A 24,536-nucleotide genomic window follows, 5' to 3' on the forward strand; every position below is an offset into this window, starting at 1 on the left:
ATACAGAGGATTACATTGTCAGTTCATCAAAATAGCGCAGCCTTTCTTCTTTTCTATTGTATATCTATTGTGGGGGTGACTCCCCTTATCTAGGCAGCTGCTTGGTGAAACACCTCGTCCCCTGAGCGCCCGAATACCCTTGGGTAACCATTCTTCACATTTACACATAGTCCTTATTTTGGGCTGCTGAGGTATGAGTTGTTTCACCAAATTTGATGAACGAATCAATAGAAGACAAACCTACTTCTCTAGATGGGATACAGGTAATGAAGATAGGGGTGAGAAGTCTGAACCTGATCATAGATTGACGGAAGAATTTTTTAAATTAGAGAATTTGTTAAAATCTGAAATGAAACAATGGCTAGATGGTGTAAACCTACAAAAATACATTGACAAAAAAATGATTCCGAGAGGTCTCAGACTTTTCAAACCCTCTATCTTTCAAGAAAACAAAACCTTTCAAGAACAATGGGAGAATATACTAGATAAATGCTCTTTCTCCCTTATGGAGCTAGTAATTTCATATCGAATAGAAAAAGCTAAAGAATTAGAGGTAGAAATTGAGGGAATTAAAAAAAGACTAGACTCGTTTACAAATACATTTGAGTTTAAGGAGAGAGACAGAATAACCACTGAAAAAGTAGATAAATTTGAACAGACACTTTTAGATATGAAATGTAAAAAATTTAAACGCGATTTTGAAGATTACAGGAGAGGGACTGTAAGAACATATCGTATAAAAAACAAAGAAGATTCTAGAGAAACAAGAGGTAGGCCCTATGATAGAAATAGAGGTCGTTTATTTACTAATACTCAATCAAACTCTCAGAGACGAAGAAACACTTCATATAGAACAACCCAGTTCTCCCCCCAGAAGAACTACACCACCACTAGGAATAGAGGGAGGTCTACTACTAGACATGATCAGCGTACTAGCCCACCCCCACCTAGAAAAACTAAGGATGATGGGGATAACTCACGGTTTCACTCAAACCAATGTCCATCACCAAGATCTAGGATACAGGAAAGAAATACAGTCACCAGCCCCCAGGAAAATCAGATTAGGGGAGCAAGACCAAAAGAGAGAGATATAAGAAATCATAAACAAGAGAATACCTCAGAGGTTTTTTTAGACAAACGTATAAACAAATCCCATCAAGAGCCATTCCACAATCCAAACGACCATCAGGTGACATCAAAAAGAGGAAGAAGAAGTACAGATTCAGAGGGAGAAGAGGGGGCAAGAAGGAAAAACTTAAGAAACTAAGCAGGAATAGAACTAGATCAGGGAAGAACAACATGGCCATCTTTAATTTATCCTCTAAAGTCCTGACAGATGCAGAGATCACAATCTTAAATAAGGGTCTTAAATTCTCACCCTCCGCATCTCCCAACATCTTTACACTATTTGTTGAACTTAACAGATACATTAGAACACTCTGTCGCAAGAGATTTTTTGCTAAACAGAGCATTAAACGCAATGATGAGGAAGCAATCCCAATAGTACTCGATCAGAGTGACCAATTGGCTCTCAATATATTGGAGGAACTGAGTAAAGATAATCCATCCAATACACAGACTGAAAAAATATATGATGTCTCTAGAAAAAAGTTCAAACAAAAATCTGAATTCTTCCCTATTAAATCCAAGGGTGCCAGTATAGAGACATTCTACAAGGTAACCCTAGAGGACCTCAAAAGAATGTGTTTGGACATAGATATCACCTCACAGAACAAAAAATCTAATCTTTCCAAATATGAGAAAAGAGCCATAAAGAACTTAACAAAGGATAACTCCATTATCATCAAGGAGGCAGATAAGGGAGGCGGATTGGTGATACAAGATAAAAATGAGTATATATCTGAGGCTATGAGACAACTAGGAAACTCCAAATTTTATACCAAACTATCAGGCGATCCCACACAAAAATTCCTGGGGGAACTTGCGATTCTACTAGGGGAAGGGATAGACACAGGCGTTATTTCCAAGGAGGAATACTTATTTCTATATTCACTACATCCTGTCACACCTGTATACTATCACCTACCCAAAATACACAAATCCCTCACTTCACCTCCCGGACGCCCAATAATTTCTGGTATTCACTCCCTCACATCTAATTTATCATTTTATGTAGACTCTCACTTACAACCACGGGTGTCCACACTCAGGTCCCATATTAAGGACACTACCCATTTCTTGTCTCTCATTAATGATTTAGAATGGAGAGACACCTATATCTTCCTTACTCTAGATGTACAAAGTTTGTACTCCAATATACCCCACAAAAAGGGTATACAAACCATATCAAATCGACTTGATCTGGATGGAGACCCGAGTGTGGCACACAGAAAATTCCTTATAAATTCTATCACTTATATTTTACGACACAATTATTTTTTGTTTCTTGATGATTATTACTTACAAATCAATGGGACTGCCATGGGGACCAGGTTCGCGCCCAGTTATGCCAACCTGTATATGGGGGAGTTGGAGGACCATCTTATTTGGGGGGGGACTGGGGCGCGAGCCTGGTCCTCTATGGCAGATACATTGATGATTTATTTATTGTTTGGGATGGGGATTCACTTTCTGCACAAAAATTTGTTGATAGTCTTAACTCTAACACATATGATTTAACCTTCACTCACCAACATCACTCTCACTGTATCAACTTCTTGGATATAACTTTACAGGTCAAAAACAACAAAATATATACCATGAATTATACCAAAGAAGTTGATACTAGTGCATATTTACATTATTCCAGTGCACACTACCCCCCCTGGAAGAAAAGCATCCCCCGGGACAACTCATACGCCTAAGACGGAATTGTTCCGATCTAGAGTCCTTTGAGTTACAAGCACAAGGGATGCTTGAGTCCTTCAAACAGAGGGGCTATCCAGAAGCCCTCCTGAAGAAGGCATTCGAGGATACCAAAAAGATGGAAAGAAAAACATTATTATCTAAAAAGATAAAAGAAAATAAGGAAGAGTCGGATATTTCTAACAACAAACAGATAGCTTTTATTTCCACGTATAACAACCACTGTTCCCAAATTAAACAAATTATAAAGAAGAACTACAACATACTCAAACAGGATTATTTGTTAGCACCAATATTACCCCCTGATCCCACTTTTATCTTTAGAAAAAATAAATCCCTCAAAAATACACTCGCACCAAGCTTTTTGAAATCAGAACCAAAGGAACAAAACCAAACCAACTCTTGGCTCAAAATGGAAACCAAAGGGTTTTTCAAATGTGGAGCCAATAGATGCATTACGTGCAATTATGTAGATAAAACCAAATACATTAAAACAGAAATTAATGATGAATCATATGAAATTAAACATCTCATTAATTGTAACTCCACGTATGTTATATACATCTTAACATGCGAGTGTGGTCTCAAATATGTAGGACGAACAACTAGGAGATAAAAAGTCAGATTTCTCGAACATCGTAGAAACATCATCAAGAAGTTGGAGTCTCACAGTGTCTCCCAACATTTCCATATGGTCCACAATGGAAATCCCAAAAATCTTAAACTAATTGGCGTAGAACACATCCCCTTGACTAATAGAGGAGGGGACAGGTACAAAAGATTGTGCCAACAAGAAGCCTATTGGATGTTCCGGATGGGAACAATTTATCCGAGTGGTCTAAATGAAGCCATAGAACTCAATACTATAATTTAACACAACACATACATATTCAGCCCTTGCTATATTAAGGGCTAAATCTACAGACATGATAATTTAATTCGATCTATATACAATATAGTAGAAAATAATAATAATAACAATAAAAATAAAAATAATAAAAACATAAATAAAATATAAATTATACTAGACTACATATTTATAATGTAATGTCTCCTCCCCTAGATCATAGACTGAGAGTCAATTGGTAATGAATAAAATGACCGAGATAATGGAGTCTCACGAATCATTATAGATATGCTAAAACTGAATATAAAGTGTAGTAATTAATAAAATGACCGAGATAATGGAGTCTCTTTTGAATCATTATAGATATGCTAAAACTGAATATAAAGTGTTATAATTCACTGTTATATGATTCCTCTTTATGAAATGCACTCTCTATCCATATATATATTTATCTATACTTATTGATTATATATGCTTTTTTAATTTATTATTATCAATAATCTTCGGTATTTCATATATAATTTAAGTTATGATCTATATCTATTATTAATATTGATGCTATTTTACATCAATTTTTCACTCTTTTTTTTTTTTTTTTTTTTAAATTATATCCATCCATTATTTCTTTTGAATCATCAGTCCCTCCTTATTTCAACTATCTACATCTCTCTCTGACTATTTATACTTAACTTTACAAAAACAATGTACTATGAATATTGCACAAAATATATGAATAATTCATGTGGAATCCAGATATTTCACTTAGAGAAATACAGAGGGCAAGGGCGCAACATTGCAATTAATGTACCCAGTGGTTGGCGGAAGTGCTGGGATTATACTGCACGTAATAAACTATTGGTTGGCGGAAGTCTCATTCCTAGCGCTTCCGTCCAACTAGCCACAGAAACACCTCCGTCCGTGAGTATCGTCAGCGGTCACATGATCTCATCACATGACCATGCGTCCGTGACGATACTCCCGCAATACATTCCCTGCCCTCACCAGCGCCAACTAGAGTTCCGATCATGTGACATAACAGTCACATGATCGGACAAACAAGGTCTCCTCCTTCTCCCTCCCTATTATAATTACTTCAATTACGTAGAAATCACGTGATCGACAGCCCCAGGGGGCGGATAATGTGCTCCCCTCCAATAATATCCTTATAACTGAGTCTCCATAGCAACAATATACGCAAGCAAATGAAATGATTGGTTAGTCACCATATACATATTTCCTGTTCCCTCCCCTTAACAACAGAACAAACAAAACTGATTTTATCCAGAAAGGGAAATACTAATAAAAATATAAATACAACTTTATAGTTTACATTCTGTAAGAAGTAGGTTTGTCTTCTATCTATATTAAGATATTTTGTTTGATTTTTTCTTTAATTATCATGCAACACTGTGACCAGGTGCTAATTAGCCACCATATTGGAAGGGGTATATAAACCCCATATACCCAAACAACTGACACCTTTGAAAAAGCTGCTAGCTGAACGCAGCGAAACGCGTTAGGTTTACAAGGGACCCAGAGCTGAAGACTATCCACTGGAAGGCCGAACCATCCCCCACCTAAATTCCGGATTGCGACATAAAATCGGAGGACACAAATAGCAGATTGAACCGATTGATTCAACCTTCCGCATTGCATGAGGAGCTCGCCATTCAAGATCTAGGAGCACCAATTCCTCTAGCGGACACTGTCACTCCACGGGACACTGCTTACCTCCCACTGAATATATATACCGGATACAGAACTATTTGGGGGAATTATTTGGAACGGACTCTTCCACTAAATTACACTTACAGCTCTGACCATTTGGGTAACCCTTTTTCAATATTATCATCTATACTGTATGGTTTTATCCATTTTGTTTTATGTTGCATGCATTTTATGATCTAATTATCACAAAAGCACAGTGATATTATATATCTTATAATAAATTGTATTAATTATATACAGAGGATTACATTGTCAGTTCATCAAAATAGCGCAGCCTTTCTTCTTTTCTATTGTATATCTATTGTGGGGGTGACTCCCCTTATCTAGGCAGCTGCTTGGTGAAACACCTCGTCCCCTGAGCGCCCGAATACCCTTGGGTAACCATTCTTCACAGCCACCTTAAGCTGCCTAATCATACAGCCGTAGCTGCCATCTGACCCTCCATCCCTACCGCCCATCTCTCTCACCCCCCAGGATCTTTGAGGCTCTCATTACAATTAGTTAGTGGGACAACATCTAACCATTGTACAATTTGTGGATCTTAGCTCAAAAAGATCAGTCTGGTTATAAGGCTGGGAACACAATATGCAGGCTGATCTGCTAACATAGTGGCCGATTTGGTAAGCATACACTCTTACCATCGGCATTTACATTTGCCCACTCAGCTGTGAAGTCAGTGGGTTCCAGACTATAGATCAACAGTAATTAGGTCAACCTGCAAAACATATGGTCAAATGGTTGACATGGTCAATAGAGGATGTAGTTGCCATTCTGGCGCACATGATGCCTGCGGGCGGTACACCAGCAGCGGAATACCGACACCTGTCAGAATACAGACAGCTGACATCTTATACTTAAGTATCAGGTGTAGGTTAGGTTTAGTCTATGGGGGAGGGGGGGGTTAGGGTTAGGCTGCAGGAAGGGAGGGTTATGATTAAGCTGTGGGAGGGAAGGTTAGGATTAGACTGTGGGAAGGGAGGGCTAGGGTTATGGGTAGGGAGGTGACAAGGTTAGAATACTTACCCTACAAATGTCGGGATTGTGGCCGTTAGGATGGCAGTGTCGGTTTTTCTGACCGCTGGCATTCTCAAAGTCAGGATCCCATAACCAACTCGTCAAAAGGTCGACATGATAATCGTCAACACAAGTTTTTTCCATTGTTCCATCCTTTACCATCCACGTGAGCTATGATTGGGAATAGTAACCTGTGCCAATCATAGCAGTAGCGGAGCAATGAATCTTGCCTGAAGCGTGGTGAGCAAAGTGGTACACTACTTATAGTCACACGAGGTAAACATTGAACATGACACCAGAAAAACGGCAAGAACTTGTGTTGACCATTTCCAAGTCGACCTTTTGACCCTGTCGACCATTTTGCTTCGATCTATTGACTATATTTTCCATGTAGATCTACTGATTCACACCCAATGTCAGTCCCTGGAGCAAGTACACAGTCGGCGGGTCGCCCATACACACAGCCAGACATGCCAATTTTTCAGCAAGCAATATCGACATTGGCTATGCTGCAGGGCCGATGCGATATGTCTGTGAACAATGCCATTCATAGACATATTGGATGTACACCTACAGATATATCGCCTGTGAAATGGGCGCTATATCTATCAGTGTGTGCTCAGCCTTACACTCTACCTCTCACCTCCCAGTATCATGCAGTGAATACAGCTCCATTATATCTGCAAATAAGTTGGTCCCGACAAGGTCACTCAATCACCATGAACAAAGGGTGTAACCACACTCAAATAAAGAGTGCCACCGTACCCTTACAGATTTTTCCTATTGCTGGATTTTGTTATTTGGGGAGGGGGTGTATCAAATACTGGAGAGAGATGAAGTGCCAATCTGCCATGTTACAGGCTGTGTTTGAAAAAGGACAGCTAGAAGCTGATTGGAGGGAGGTAAAATGGCGAAAGTCTTTGTCTTTATCCAGCTGATCAGCACTCCCGTAAAGTTTGCCCAGCCACATATATAAGAGAGTAAATATTGGCAATACAACAGCCACATGGCGGCATTTAAAAATTGTGGGTAAGCTCCACTGGCATTATGCCCAATTGCAGGGGAGTTCCAAGTGGGGTTACATTTATTACTTAGTACAGCCAACTATGCCTTTCTGGCTGACAATTCAAGGAACTACTGGGGTTCAGGTTACTTAATAACATGCTAATTTAGGAGTTATGAGTAATTCAGCTAAAAGGTGCTATTTTGCACTTTGACAAGTCCCTAAAACTGAATTTTATGCCAACTCTTTATTGGACTCTGAAAAGTAGAATACCAGGAACATGTGTCACTATTGCAGATTTACAAAAGGTGCCATGAAAAACTTCAGGCTTGTAAACCCCCCTGGGGTTTCTGGGAGTCAATTGATTGTTGACACCCCCAATAGTTTTGGGACAATAGACCTGCGATCGCCATGGGATCAAATTTTTCCCATAACGTGGGCTGGCTTAAATTACATCTGCCATAGATAACATATAACCACATTGCTCTTTCTATCCTCTGCAGTTGCCATTTCTGGCATACAGTATAGCATATTTACAATGTATTCCAGAGCAATGAGTTGCTTAGGTGTCTTGCTGATCCAGGACCATTTCTTTGAGTGTTGTGACCCATGACACACATCAAGGGTCTTCTGTGAAAAGTTGTTCCTTTAAGGGATCCTTGAAACATGTAAAAGAAGTGAAATGTTCTGCTCATGTGAACGGCCCCTGGGATCATTATAGTGATCAATAATCCCCAAAAAGCTTTGAGCGGCAAACTGTTCCGTTAGGTGGCATAGAACGGAACACTGTACTGGCCAAATAGTGTGTGGCATACATTTTCTCATTCATTAGAAGTAAAATTGATATTGTACTTTAGTCAGAAAACCACGTATATTATATACGATGAAGGAAATCACAGAGAAATACAGAATTCTTCTTTCACAGGCTGATGAGGAAACCTGACATTCCTACGTCAAGTCTCAATGATCCAAGTGTGCCAAAGGTTACTTGAGGTTGCCTCAAACCCTGGAGACATCTGGTAAAAGCTCTCCAGACACATGAAACTGCTTATCGGATCCACATACAGAGCACAGCTTACAATTCACAAACAATTCCTGATAAATTTTAGACAGCATTAGTCTATATACACATTCCAGAAACTGCTGCTCATAAAATAAGATGCAAATAAGGACACAGTAACAGGGCTGCATAGATATTGGGTGATCATAGAAGTAAAAATAAAACTGGTATACAGTATATTGAACAGTTCAAGAGATATATGAGAGCGTTCCACAAATACATGCCTACATTACTGGGGATTCAATCACAGAAGTTTCCACATACACATAACTTCACTTATTATTATTATTATTATTTATTTATATGGCACCACAAGGGTTTTGCAGCGCCTAACAAACTACATAAACAAATGAGCAAAACAAGAAAACAGCATACAGTACAAGACAATGGGGGGGTATACAATTAGCTGCGGTAACACTAGTCCTAAGTACAGATGCAGCCACACTCATCTTTCTCTCTGAGCATCTTGTCCGTGGCAAAACAGGCGCGAATAGTGTGCTCGTGACTAAGACACTTGCATGCATATGCACAGTCATAGGAATGAATGGGCGGCGTAGCAGCAACTTTGCCTGTGCTGCCGTGGGTAAGAGGAGCGTGGCTATAGCTGTACCTAATACATTATCAGAAAACCAAGATGCAAAATGAAGGAAAAAGTATGAATCTGTGAAAAAAGGCAAAAGACAGGTCTGATACATGTGACTCTTGCCATGCATTGTTTGGCTTCATCTACAAATTTATATCAATTCTTTTGTGTAAACCACCCCCCATCCATATATGTGTACTAAAACGCAAAATAGAGGACAAAATATCCAGTGTGAAAAATGCTACATGTGGCTCGCGCCAGGCTTCTTGCACATGGCTCAAAGAGGACAGGTATATGGGGACATTAGGTTCCTATATGTGGCTGCACACATAGTAGGTTACTGGACTCTTCTATGGGCAAAAATGAGTAATGCCAGATAATCCAAATTACATTAGCACAGACACTACTGCTAAAAATCCATACTGTATATACCAATTTCTTTCATTCTCTTTCCTTGGTTCAACTATTAGAAAAGGAGGGACCTAACATCGGAATTCCTCACTATTCCTAATGTACAAGCTCCACCTTTAAAAAGAACATGGAAAATATAGCATCAGATGGTGACATCCCTTATATTCCGCATTCATGTTTATAGAAGACGGAATACCCTAATACCCCTTTCATACCAGCACCTCTGAACACGGGTTATTGGCACATGAACGTGCATAACCAGTGTTCATGTGCGGTATGGGCCGGGCTGAAATACCGGGTCCAGTGACCCAGTATTTCAACCCTGCTCTTGACCAGGGTTGAACCCGCGTTCAACCCGGCTCACTATGCGGTGTGAACGGGAGCTGGGTCAATGCGCCCCGGCTCCCGTTCACTCTCTATGTACAGGCGGCGCTTGGAGATCATGTGATCTCTAGCGCCGTCACCGCTGACGTCAGCAACCAGGCAATATGCCGGGCTGCTGACTGCGGTATACAAGGCGTCTAACCCGGGAATGTCCCTGCATGATCCCGGGACCATATTCCCGGGTGAGACCATGCATTTTTGGTGTGAGAGGGGTATAAATGGCTTTGATCAGCAGCATGTTACAAGGAAGCAATCCAACAGAGCGTCTTTTGGCGAATGCCAGTCGTATTACTATTCTTGGTGCATGCAATAACTACAACTAATATATATATATATATATATATATATATATATATATATATATATATATATACATACACATACACACACACACACATACACACACACATACACAAAGGAAGTCCCACACTCTCACCCAACACGGATAGCGGCTGGGGTGCCAATCAAAGCCTGGCTCAATCAAGAGTCAGACTTATCATACAATACAGAGTTCCTCCACATACAGTGGAAGAATGATAGCACTCTCCAGACTTGCGTAATTAGTATAAACACAAATTTAATCAAGGAATTGGTTCCATCAAACTTCAAGTCACAAAAATTGGAAAGGGCTCACCAACGTTTCGGTCCCATGATAGGACCTTTCTCAAGGTAGTTTGCCAGTCAACATAGAGTCCAGTACGACAGCGGCATTATCAGCAGCACACAATTGGAACCAGAAAATCTGGCACTCACAATGCAGATACAACAGGCCCAGGTACTCACCCCGATGTAGAAACACCACGATAAGACAAAAGTAGCGGGCGGCACTCCAAGGACTTCAAAGCGTAGAGATCATAATATCAACGTTTCGATTTTATTCAAATCGTCATCAGGATATGAAATACAATAAAACAAACAAACATATATAGCTCACCAACACCCAAAACGCCAACCTCGTCAGCTCCTGCCCTTCCGCACACAGGGCGCCGGCGGCTATCAGTGACGTCATGCGCTGCGACACGCGCAGACCCACGCGTCACCACCGCACAGCATCCTGTTGCCTGGTAACAGGAGAAGACAAACTATATACAATCACAAATAAAGAAAAAACTTTTAAACAAAATAGGGCAAAGTTCCTAATCAATCCATTACAGAATTATCTAAAAAACGACATCAGCAGTATGCGGACTCGGTACTAACAGAATCAATAATACATTTATGAGAAATAATGAACAGTTAATATTACCATAATATATAGGTCCCTGCGAATCTTACAGGAAACAGTTCAACCCCAAATTCTCATTGAGACCATAAGGAGAAACCGTATTGAGGCGATGTATCCATCTAGCCTCCTTTTGCAGCAGGATTCTATCCCTATCACCTCCTCGCATCTTTTTCTCAACTTGTTCAATTATTTTGTACCTAAGTGTAGCCAAACCATGATTACACTCTCTGAAATGACGTGCTACAGGTTGTTCTTGAGACACTACAGTACCCTCCACAGCTTTTCTAATGGAGGATCTGTGCATGTTCATGCGCTCTTTAAATTGTCTTGTGGTCTTTCCTTTATAGAAAAGACCACAAGGACAACGTATGAAGTAAACCACATGGGTGGTAGTACAGGTAAGTACCTGCCGTATAGCAATGCGTTTACCTGTATGGGGATGAGCAAATGAATCCCCCGTCTTTAGAAAACTGCACGTGGTACATCCAGTGCACTTATAGCACCCAGGTTTGCGTTTTAAGAAGGTACTCGGCATGGAAGAGATCTTCCTACCGGTAATATCATTCTTAACCAGCCAGTCCTTCAGATTTCTATTGCGGGAGAAGCTAGGTAATACCGACATGTTCTGAAACACTCTCAGATCAGGGTCAGTGGATACCAAAGGCCATAATTTTTTGGTGTGCTTAACCAGGCAATCACTGCGTGAATTAAATCTTTGTACGAATGGGATTTTATTCGTTAAAGGCACTAACTTACGATTTGCTGAATGCAAAAGTTCTCAACGTGGAATGGCAAATGCCTTTTCCTTAGCTTTTAGCAAATCTGAATATTTGTAACCCCTAGCCAAAAACTGAGTAATCATGATATCAGTATCTTTTTTAGTGGATTCAATATTATCTGAGATCCTGTGTACCCTGAGAAATTGGGAGAATGGAAGACCTTTTTTAGTTGATAATGGATGTTGGCTGGAGAAATGTAATGCATTATTCCTATCGGTAGTTTTTCTAAACAAAGCAGTATGTAGCTTACCATGATCAAGTGTTAATTTTACATCTAAATAGTTAACCTCTTGATTACTAATACTGTATGTAAATTTAATAAATTCATTACAACTATTGGCATATGACATTAATTGATGGAATTCAACTTCTTCACCCAACCAAATAACCAGCAGGTCGTCTATGTACCTAATAAACAACAAAATCTTAGAAGCAATCTGGGAATCCTGAAAAAAATAGTCCGTTCTATATCAAACATGTACCCATTAGCAAAGGCTGGGGCCACGCAGGACCCCATGGCACAACCCTGGCACTGAAGGTACCACTGCCCATCAAAAAGAAAGTAATTTCGTTTCAGCGTTAATTCTAACAACTGAATAAAAAAAATCAACATCAGGACCAGTATACACATCGCTAGATACCAATAACCTCCTGATTGCTAATAGCCCCCCATCCTGCGGAATACTAGTATAAAGGTTGACCACATCTAGTGTACATAAGAAGCATGGAGGTAAGGGTGATGTGATGGTAACGAATCCAACTTTCGTAATAATGTCGTCGTGTCCTTAAGGTAAGTGTCCTGTACCTGTATGACAGGCTGAAGGAAAGTGTCCAAGTACTTTGATACTTTATAATAAATGGAGTCTCGAGCGGCTATAATAGGACGGCCCGGAGGCCGGATCGGATCCTTATGAATTATATATATATATATATATGTATATATATATATATATATATATATATATATATATATATATATATATATATATATATATATGCGCTTGGGACAATGTTACTGTATATTCTAATACACTAGATAGATATAATAAGTTTTTTTCACATAACCTTTGTACAGTACCTTATATCAGGCGCAAACAGTTATATAAAATTTCTTATATTCCAAAAATACTATAATATTACCTAGTATTACTGATCAAATCAATTATGCTTGCAGCTTCCAATCAGTAATCTGAATAATTACCAAACACACAAGAACATAGTCAATAGATTATATAATAATAATAATAATAATAATAATATCATATAGTGAGAGTGCAAGTATATTTAAAAAAAGTTTTAATAAATAAAATTACAGTTACAAAAGTATACTCAGAAGTCTGAGGAAACAGCCCCGGTATTGAGGCTGAGAAACGCGTCAAGCATTCCGCCCGGCAATTTGCCCGTCATCCTGTTGACTATTTGCATTAGAGCGGTCAATATCCAGCAGCACGTCCCGGACGGCTTTCATTGTTAAATTCACCACCCGGCACCTTGCACGGCACTCTGCAGACCGCCACAGAGACACAGGACACAAGTTGTCTCTGACAGCTTCCCATCAATCACCGTGAGGGAGTGGTCAAATTTCTATATCCACACCACGGGGAAAGTTTTTACAGTCACCCACAGCTCCGGTCAGACCATCCTTGGCTTCAGTGCTTGAAAGCGGGCAGCCGGCGCCCACAGTTATTATACAATCAACTGCACTGCTACAGAGGCTGGGGTAAGCATAACTAACAGACTGCCAAATAGCGTTTATGCTTAAAAACGGTTACTGTATTCAGAGCCGGCCCTAACCAATATGATGCCCTAGGCAAGATTTTGGCTGGTGCCCCCTAGCACCACCGCTGGTTCCGCCTCGGACCTTGCACCTCTTTCCCAGCACCATCACCCCTCACCTATAACAGTCCTTATTTTGGTGTTTGTACCCCCTATATTTTAAATAGGAACAGTTCGCACATTTGGCGCACAGCCCAAAAAGGAGTGTGTTTTTGCTGGCAAGGGGCATGGCCACACAATAGTACCACCAATTCAATTTACGCCACACAGTACTGCAACTTTATTCACATTTGATTATGCGATAGTGTCCATAATTCATATTACATCCCACAGTAGTATCACTTTACCTTATAAACGTTACTCCTCACAGTAGAGCCCCTTATTTACATTACATCACACTGAATTGCTCCTTATTTACATTACACCACACCCTATTGCTCTTTATTCACATTAGACGACACAGTAGTGCCCTTTCTATACGCAACACCACGTAGTAGAGCACCTTATACACATAATGCCACATATTAGTAATGCATTTAGACACATAATTCCACACACTAATGCTCCTTACACATGACACATCATTAATGTCCTTATAAACATAATGCATCTTACACATTATAACAACCTTTATTAATGCCCTTTTACACATATGCTTTACACATGCCGCACATTATTAATGCCCGTATACACATGACACACATAGTGCTCCCTACACATTTGCTGCACATTATTAGTGCCCCTATACACATAATCACACATATACAGTAGTACCCTGTTATACATATGCCGCACATTATTAATGCCCTTATACACATGACACACATAGTACCCCTTACACATATGTTGCACATTATTAATGCATTTTTACATGACACACATAATGCTCCTTACACATATTCCGAACACTACTGCACAACCAACCCACTCACATGCACATAGCGCTTACACTGCCACTAACACTGTGACCTCTGCCTCTGCTTGGATACAGATGTGTCCTCATATTTCTTGTCTCAATGCTAATGTTGGGTACCTATTTTTTTTATTAAAAAGCATCTCATTTGCATTGCTATGTGGCTAGGATGCACAAGCAGCTTCTGCTGATTAAACTGATATGCAGCATGCCTATATACTGTGTGAGACTGTGGCTGTATCTGCATATGCAATGCTACATACAGAATATAGGCATGCCGCATATCATTTTAATCAGCAGAAGCAGCTGATGCCCCTAGGCATATCAAATGCCCTAGGCAATTGCCTAGTTTGCCTATGGCCGGCTCTGACTGTATTCCATATAGCATATATAAAATATACTACCCCCCTGTTAAGCCTCTCAAGTTCTGTTTAACACCACCGGAGTCCAGGAGGTGATAACAATCCCCGTAAATAACGGAGTGGATCACATAGCTGTGAACTTTGTCAATTTCCATATCATGGATGGACTTTTATATCTTTAAAAATATCCAACGGGCTCATATGTCCAGTTAACCCACGTGTGGAGTTTCATATAAAGAAGTCTGGTCAATTGCAGAGTGTTACAATATATTATCCCAAGCACAAACAGACACATTGTCTATAGGGGAAGTTTCTCCAGTGAGACATATTAAATTGCTACAGTGTTTTGTGCATGTTACTAAGAGGTTATATGTTTTTAGTTACAGGATGTTTATTCCTATCTTTTAATACATTGTGAATTTTTTAAATAAATAATTATATCGCTCATGACAGCGCTTCACTGTGTTTGTTATTCAGTTTCTGTCTTTTTGAGGTTCAGCACCTCAATTTGTGAAGCAGCAGTCATTACCGATTTAGTTGTCTCATAGCCAGCATACTAGCGCCCACTTATTTTTGTTTTCTTGGATTTTTTATACATAATAATAAACCTAAACCAAAAAGACGACTCAAATATTATTCATTTCGATATGCTCGTTTAAACCCAGCGGAGTTAGGGTCCCCAACGATAATATCCAGTAGGTTTCTCTTTTACACAATATATTGTACCTATCCCCACCCCTTTCGGTCTCTCTAACATGGTCTGTACCTTGAACTGTTATACCTTCTTGGTCACCTTTATGTTTGTGTTTAATATGTGCTGACAAGCTGTGGGACCTGATCCCCTTCAAAATATTTTGTATATGTTCCAAGAACCTTATGTTAAGTTTTCTAGTAGTCCTTCTCACATACTGTATCCCACATTGACATGTGATCACAACTCACTTATATAAAATTTTGTACCATATGTATTAGAATGAAAGGTAACTCTTTTATCCTTAATATGTTTACATGTTATACACTTAATGCGGCCACACTTAAAACAACCCACTCTATGTGGTAGATCTCTATTTGTTCATTTGATGGATCTCTATAGTGACTTGGTGATAGGAGATTCTGTAAGTTTCTTACTTTTTGAAGACAATCCTAGGATTTTCATCTAGAGATAGTGCTAATACTCCTATCAGCTTTTAGGATCCCATAACTGTTCTTTATAATATGTTTCACCTCCTTTGAGCATGTATTGGGTTTAGATATAAAAATTGGATTAGAATCCTTATCCATAGAAGACATCTGTTTACCTGAAGCCTTATTAAATAGATCATCTCTATTTTCACTAATTGCTTCTGTATACGCTTGTTCAAGAATATCCTGTGGATAATTCTGTGCTAACAGAGCCGTTGCTAATTCTATAGCTTGTGCGTAAAATTGTTGAAGGTCTGAACAATTACGTCTGTGTCTATAACATTGGCTTTTGGGGATGTTATTAAGCCATGGTTGATAGTGACAACTCTGGTAGTTTAAAAAATTGTTACAATCCGCATCTTTTTTTATAAGTGGAGGTTGAGATCATATTATTGTGAATTCTGGGGCAATATCCAAGAAGGTAATCTCCATAGGGTAAATGGTGCTAGTGAAGTGTAATCCAAAATCATTAGTGTTAAGAAAATCAAGAAATTCAGTGACTGATTGGTGATCCCCATCGCAAATACAAAACATATTGTCGATGTACCTACCATAGAGCACCAGGTTCACCCCATATGGGCCTCCCCAGACATATTTGTCCTCGAAGCGGCCCATATATAAGTTTGCAAAGCTGGGGGCAAACCTGGTGCCCATGGCGATACCGTGAATCTGTACATAAAACAGACTATCAAAAGTGAAGTAGTTGTGTTATAATATAAATAAAACCGGACTACTAGAAAACTTAACAAAAGGTTCTTGGAACATAGACAAAATATTTTGAAGGGGATCAGGTCCCACTGCTTGTGTCTCACATATTAAACACTGCTGTGTCAGCACATATTAAACACAAAACATAAACACAAACATAAAGGTGACATAGATGGTATAACAGTTCAAGGTATAGACCATGTTAGAGAGACCAAAAGGGGTTGGGATAGGTACAATATATTGCGTAAAAGAGAAAAGTCTACTGGATATTATCGTTTGAGACCCTAACTCTGCTGAGTTTAAACGAGAATATCGAAATGAATAATATTTGAGTCGTCTTTTTTGTTTATTATGATGTATGCTATAATATATAAAATATATTTTTTTAAAAGCCTATTTCCTCTTCGAGTTCCCGGAGTCATTCAGGGGAATACACACTATCTGGATTGCGATCCGGGGGTGGTTGGAATATTGTGTTCATTAGTGTCTGTTACGGGTGAATGTGGCTCAGCATTTCTGGTGGTTAGTGGGTAAAATAGAAACATCGAACAAACAGAATAAAAGATATACAGAATGACTTCCATAAAATAAATGTATACTTCTCTTGGTTGTAACAGTAGTACATCCAGTGTTAGGTTCCTATAATATTGGTCGTCATAGAAACCTGGTTAACTTATTATGTTTGTGGTTTATGTTATGCATCAAATTGCATGTTTTTATATGCATATAATTTGCTATTGCTATGCATGGTAATCTGTATGAGGATTTCAGAATCGTTCTCTGGTCATCTGCCTGATATTTAGAAGATATTTCGTCCTGGAAACATATATTTTCAGGGCCCTGACAACGTCAAGTAACTTGGAGTCCTCCAAGTCCCTAGTAGCCGCAGGTACCACAATAGGTTGGTTCATGTGAAAAACAGAAAACACCTTAAGGAGAAATTGAGGACGAGTCCTCAATTCTGCCCTGTCAGAATGAAAAATTAAGTAAGGGCTTTTATATGATAAAGCCGCCCATTCTGACACACGCCTGGCTGAAGCCAGGGCTAATAGAATCTTCACCTTTCATGTGAAATATTTTAATTCCACAGTGGTGAGTGGATCACCAATGTGACTTTAGGAAACTCAAAACAACATTGAGATCCCAAGGTGCCACTGGGGGCACAAAAGGAGGCTGTATATGCAGTACCCCTTTTACAAACGTCTGAACTTCAGGCACTGAAGCCAGTTCTTTCTGGAAGAAATTTGACAGGGTCGAAATTTGAACCTTAATGGACCCTAATTTTAGGCCCATAGACAGTCCTGTTTTCAGGAAATGTAGGAAACGACCCAGTTGGAATTCCTCTGTAGGGACCTTCTTGGCCTCACACCACGCAACATATTTTCGCCAAATGCGGTGAAAATGTTTTGCGGTTACATCCTTCCTGGCTTCGACCAGGGTAGGGATGACTTCATCTGGAATGCCCTTTCAGGATCCGGCGTTCAACTGCCATGCCGTTAAACGCAGCCGCGGTAAGTCTTGGAACAGACAAGGCCCCTGCTGGAGCAGGTCCTTTCTTAAAGGTAGAGGCCACGGTTCTTCCGTGAGCATCTCTTGAAGTTCCGGGTACCAAGTCCTTCTTGACCCATCCGGAACCACGAGTATCGTTCTTACTCATCTCCTTCTTATGATTCTCAGTACTTTTGGTATGAGATGCATAGGAGGGAACACATACCCTGACTGGTACACCCACAGTGTTACCAGAGCATCCACCGCTATTGCCTGAGGGTCCCTTGACCTGGCGCAATATTTGTCTAGTTTTTTGTTCAGGCGGGACGCCATCATGTCCACCTTTGGTTTTTCCCAACGGTTTACAATCATGTGGAAGACTTCCCGCTGAAGTCCCCACTCTCCCGGGTGGAGGTTATGCCTGCTGAGGAAGTTTGCTTCCCAGTTTTCCATTCCCGGAATTAACACTGCTGAGAGTGTTATCACATGATTTTTCGCCCAGCGAAGAATCCTTGCAGTTTCTGCCATTTCCCTCCGCTTCATGTGCCGCCCTGTCTGTTTACATGGGCGACTGCCGTGATGTTGTCCCACTGGATCAATACCGGCTGACCTTGAAGCAGAGGTCTTGCTAAGCTTAGAGCCTTGTAAATTGCCCTTAGCTCCAGTATATTTATGTGGAGAGAAGTCTCCAGACTTGATCACACTCCCTGGAAATTTTTTCCTTGTGTGACTGCTCCCCAGCCACTCAGGCTGGCATCCGTGGTCACCAGGACCCAGTCCTGAATGTTGAATCTGCGGCCCTTTCATAGATGAGCACTCTGCAGCCACCGCAGAAGAAAACACCCTTGTCCTTGGAGACAGGGTTGTCCGCTGATGCATCTGAAGATGCGATCCGGACCATTTTCCCAGCAGATTCCACTGAAAGGTTCTTTCGTGAAATCTACCGAATGGGATCGCTTTGTAAGAAACCACCATTTTTCACAGGACCCTTGTGCAATGATGCACTGATACTTTTCCTGGTTTTAGGAGGTTCCTGACTAGCTCGGATAACTCCCTGGTCTTCTTCTCCGGGAGAAAACATCCTTTTCTGGACTGTGTCCAGAATCATTCCTAGGAACATTAGACGTGTCGTCGGAAAAAGCTGCGATTTTGGAATATTTAGAATCCACTCGTGCTGTCGTAGAACTACTTGAGATAGTGCTACTCCAACCGCCAACTGTTCTCTGGACCTTGCCCTTATCAGGAAAGCGTCCATATTTCTTTTAGGAAGAATCATCATTTCGGCCATTACCATGGTAAAGACCCGGGGTGCCGTGGACAATCCAAACGGCAGCGTCTGAACTGATAGTGACAGTTCTGTACCACGAACCTGAGATACCCTTGGTGAGAAGGGCAAAATTTGGACATGTAGGTAAGCGTCCCTGATATCCAGTGACACCATATCGTCCTGGTTCGCTATCACTGCTCTGAGTGACTCCATCTTGATTTGAACCCTTGTATGTAATTGTTCAAATCTTTTAGATCTCACCGAGCCGTTTGGCTTCAGTACCACAATATAGTGTGGAATAATACCCCTTCCCTTGTTGTAGGAGGGGTACTTTGATTATCACCTGCTGGGAATACAGCCTGTGAATTTTTTTCCCAATACTGCCTCCCTGTCGGAGGGAGACGTTGGTAAAGCAGACTTCAGGAACTTGTGAGGGGAAGACGTCTCGAATTTCCAATGTACACCTGGGATACTACGTGTAGGATCCAGGAGTCCACTTGCGAGTGAGCCCACTGCGTGCTGAAACTCTTGAGATGACCCCCCACCGCACCTGAGTCCGCTTGTATGGCCCCAGCGTCATGCTGCGGACTTGGCAGAAGCTGTGGAGGACTTCTGTTCCTGGGAATGGGCTGCCTGCTGCAGTCTTCTTCCCTTTCCTCTAACCCTGGGCAGATATGACTGGCCTTTTGCCCGCCTGCCTTTATGGGTACGAAAGGACTGAGACTGAAAAGACTGTGTCCTTTTCTGCTGAGATGTGACTTGGGGTAACAAAAGTGGATTTTGCAGCTGTTGCCATGGCCACCAGGTCCGATGGACCGCCCCTTTATACGGCAATACTTCCATGTGCCGTCTGGAATCTGCATCACCTGACCACTGTCGTGTCTATAAACATCGTCTGGCAGATATGGACATCACATCTACTCTTGATGCCAGAATGCAAATATCCCTCTGCGAATCTCGCATATATAGAAATGCATCCTTAAAATGCTCTATAGTCAATAAAATATTGTTCCTGTCAAGGGTATCAATATTTTCAGTCAGGAAATCCGACCAAGCCCCCCCAGCGCTGCACATCCAGGCTGAGGCGATTGCTGGTCGTAGTATAACACCAGTATGTGTGTATATACTTTTTAGGATATTTTTCAGCTTCCTATCAGCTGGCTCTTTGAGGGCGGCCGTATCTGGAGACGGTAACGCCACTTGTTTTTATAAGCGTGTGAGCGCCTTATCCACCCTAAGGTGTGTTTCCCAACTCGCCCTCACTTCTGGCGGGAAAGGGTATACCTCCAATAATTTTCTATCGGAGGAAACCCACGTATCATCACACACTTTAATTTATCGGATTCAGGAAAAACTACAAGTAGATTATTCCCACCCTACATAATACCCTTATTTGTGGTACTTGTAGTATCAGAAATATGTAACACCTCCTTCATTGCCCTTAACATGTAACGTGTGGCCCTAAAGGAAAATACGTTTGTTTCTTCACCGTCGACACTGAAGTCAGTGTCCGTGTCGACCAACTGAGGTAAATGGGCGTTTTTACAAGCCCCTGACGGTGTCTGAGACGCCTGGACAGGTACTAATTTGTTTGCCGGCCGTCTCATGTCGTCAACCGACCTTGCATCGTGTTGACATTATCACGTAATTCCTAAATAAGCCATCCATTCCGGTGTCGACTCCCTAGAGAGTGACATCACCAATACAGGCAATTTGCTCCGCCTCCTCACCAACATCGTCCTCCTACATGTCGACACACACGTACCGACACACAGCACACACACAGGGAATGCTCTGATAGAGGACAGGACCCCACTAGCCCTTTGGGGAGACAGAGGGAGAGTTTGCCAGCACACACCAAAAACGCTATAATTATACAGGGACAACCCCTTATACAAGTGTTTTCCCTTATAGCATTTTCACATATGTAATCATATCGCCAAATAAGTGCCCCCCCTCTCTGTTTTAACCCTGTTTCTGTAGTGCAGTGCAGGGGAGAGCCTGGGAGCCTTCCTCACAGCAGAGCTGAGCAGGAAAATGGCGCCGTGTGCTGAGGAGAATAGGCCCCGCCCCCTAAAACGGCGGGCTCTTCTCCCGGAGTTTGTGAGATCTGGCAGGGGTTAAATACATCCATATAGCCTCAAGGGCTATATGTGATGAATTTTAGCCATAAAAAAGGTATAATACATTGCTGCCCAGGGCGCCCCCCCCAGCGCCCTGCACCCTCAGTGACCGCTGGTATGAAGTGTGCTGACAACAATGGCGCACAGCTGCAGTGCTGTGCGCTACCTTATGAAGACTGGAAGTCTTCTGCCGCCTGTTTCTGGACCTCTGGACCTCTTCAACTTCGGCATCTGCAAGGGGGGTCGGCGGCACGGCTCCGGGACGAACCCCAGGGTGAGACCTGTGTTCCGACTCCCTCTGGAGCTAATGGTGTCCAGTAGCCTAAGAAGCAAATCCATCCTGCACGCAGGTGAGTTCACTTCTCTCCCCTAAGTCCCTCGTAGCAGTGAGCCTGTTGCCAGCAGGACTCACTGAAAATAAAAAAACCTAACTTAAACTTTTATTCTAAGCAGCTCAGGAGAGCCACCTAGATTGCACCCTTCTCGGCCGGGCACAAAGATCTAACTGAGGCTTGGAGGAGGGTATTAGGGGGAGGAGCCAGTGCACACCACCTGATCCTAAAGCTTTTATTATTGTGCCCTGTCTCCTGCGGAGCCGCTAAACCCCATGGTCCTGACGGAGTCCCCAGCATCCACTTAGGACGTTAGAAAAAGAAGGTCTAACATGGGTTCAGTAAATTGAGAGCATGCTCATATACCTGATAAAGACCAACAAACAAATACCTGTCAAAGCTGTATCAATTGTGGGTACCTAAGGGGCTGAGGCAAATACATGCTGCTGTTGATGATGATGATGATGATGATGGTGGTCAGCATAGTTCTTTTGATGGCTCATTACAAACTCACAGCTGAATCTAAAAATTGGCCTTATTCAGGTTTGTTAGCAAACTAAAAAAAAAAAAGTTAGCAATTGGGCAAAACCATGTTACACTGCAGGTGGGGTAGACGTAAGATGTGCAGAAAGAGTTAGATTTGGATGGTGTGTGTTAAAACAAACAATAAAACCCACCAAAATCTAAATCTCTCTGCACATGTTATATCTGCCCCACCTGCAGTGCACATGGTTTTGCCCATTTGCTAACAAACCTGAATAACCACCAATGGGGGTAATTCTGAGTTGATCGCAGCAGCAAGTTTGTTAGCAATTGGGCAAAACCATGTGCAGAGAGAGTTAGATTTGGGTGTGGTGACTTCAATCTGCAATCTAAATTGCAGTGTAAAAATAAAGCAGCCAGTATTTACCCTGCACAGAAACAAAATAACCCACCCAAATCTAGCTCTCTCTGCACATGTTATATCTGCCCCCCCTGCAGTGCACATGGTTTTGCCCAACTGCTAAAAAAATTCCTGCTGCGATCAACTTGGAATTACCCCCAATATACGGGTTCTGGAGTGTAAAATACTTCAGCAAGATTTTTCTGTATACACAGGGAAGACTTATAACAAATGTACTCTAGCGGATTTTATTTTACTAAAACCTAACAGTGAGTGTGTATATTGCTGTAAATACATAATTGGGTGTAAGAGGTCTGATAAAATCCTGACCTATAAAGGGGGTACTCACGGAGCGATCGCTGCTTAAAATCTAAGCAATCTGACTAGATTGCTTAGATTTTAAGCAGCGATCACTCCGGTTGTACCCCTCACAGTGATAGCGATGCGCAGCCCCGCGCATCGCTATCGCTGGTGTTAGATCGGCCTGCATGCAGGCTCAATCTATCAGGTCGCTCATTTCACCTGCTGGGTAAAATGAGTGGTCCCCCCCGGTCTCCCCCCGCACGCTCAGCACACATCGCGCTGTGCTGAGCGGGGGGGGGGAGAGATGATATGTGCTGAGCGAACCGCTCAACACACATCTCTCCCTAAATCTGCCCGTGAATACGCCCCTTTACCCGATACATGGGTTACTTGTCCAGACCTGTGTGGATCATGCATTTTTTGCAATTTTACATACAGTATAGATATGCAATTGCGCACTTTATGAGAACACATTTAGCGTTTGTGAATTGAAATGCAAATGCACTGTATATCATTATCAGCTTCTATGTCTGGAAGTACACTATGGGAGGGTACCCAGACTATAGATAGACACAGTCTAGATAGTCGATAGGGTCAAAAGGTCAACATGATAATTGTTGACACAAGTTTTTGTGGGTTTTCACTGTTTTTTTTTTAACTATTGCTTGGTTTATCATCCACGTATACTACACTAGTGAATAGTATCCTGAGCAGTGCAAGGCACCATGCCCAAAGCGTGGTGAGCGAAGCAAGCCCACGAGGGTCTATGTTACCAATAATTGGGGTCACAGATGTTGAGACATACAAAATGACACCCCAAAAAAATTGTCAACCTTTATTTGTGTCGACCATTTCTATGTTGACCTTTTGCACTATCTACCTTTTACCTGTCAAACTATTAACGGTCTTTCTAATAACTGTAGATATTGTATGGGAGATCCAGACATACACACACACACACATACATACATACATATATCCCACCCTCCTCACATGTTGATTATTCTCCTACGATCTTAGCACATAAAACCATCCTAATTGAACAGTGAGAATGTTACTTTGTTTCTAGGAATATGCTAAGATTGAAAGGTAGGGATTTAAGAGCGATAGGAAGACTGCAGCACTCCTCTGTACGAGTAGCTCATCAGATTTGTAGAACACTCTAATGCACAGCCACTACAGTAATAATATGCAGAGGACTTACTTACTCCATACTTATTGCAGCTGGAACCCCACGTGTCCCTGTGCCACCTCGCTGAGACAGATGGATTCCTCTGAAATAGAACAATGGCTGGCCTCCAAAAGCAAATAGGGTCCCTTACCCTAAATTGTACATCTG

At 41.4% G+C, this 24,536-nt stretch overlaps 1 protein-coding gene across 4 annotated transcripts in view; it reads right to left on the minus strand.

Annotated features, from left to right (window-relative positions):
* The window catches only part of MMD (monocyte to macrophage differentiation associated), a 159,688-nt gene that overhangs the window by 129,533 nt on the left and 5,619 nt on the right, over positions 1 to 24,536 (minus strand). The window contains exon 1 of one of the 4 annotated variants that reach the window (XM_063961275.1): positions 10,640 to 10,678. The exons of the other annotated variants lie outside the window; for them this stretch is intronic. The gene's annotated coding sequence lies outside the window, so the exon portion shown is untranslated. Of the gene's footprint in view, positions 1 to 10,639; positions 10,679 to 24,536 lie in introns of those variants that run through there. 4 annotated transcript variants of the gene reach the window in all.

This window comes from Pseudophryne corroboree, chromosome 3, assembly GCF_028390025.1.
Source record: "Pseudophryne corroboree isolate aPseCor3 chromosome 3, aPseCor3.hap2, whole genome shotgun sequence".
In the NCBI taxonomy this organism is placed as follows: Eukaryota; Metazoa; Chordata; class Amphibia; order Anura; family Myobatrachidae; genus Pseudophryne; species Pseudophryne corroboree.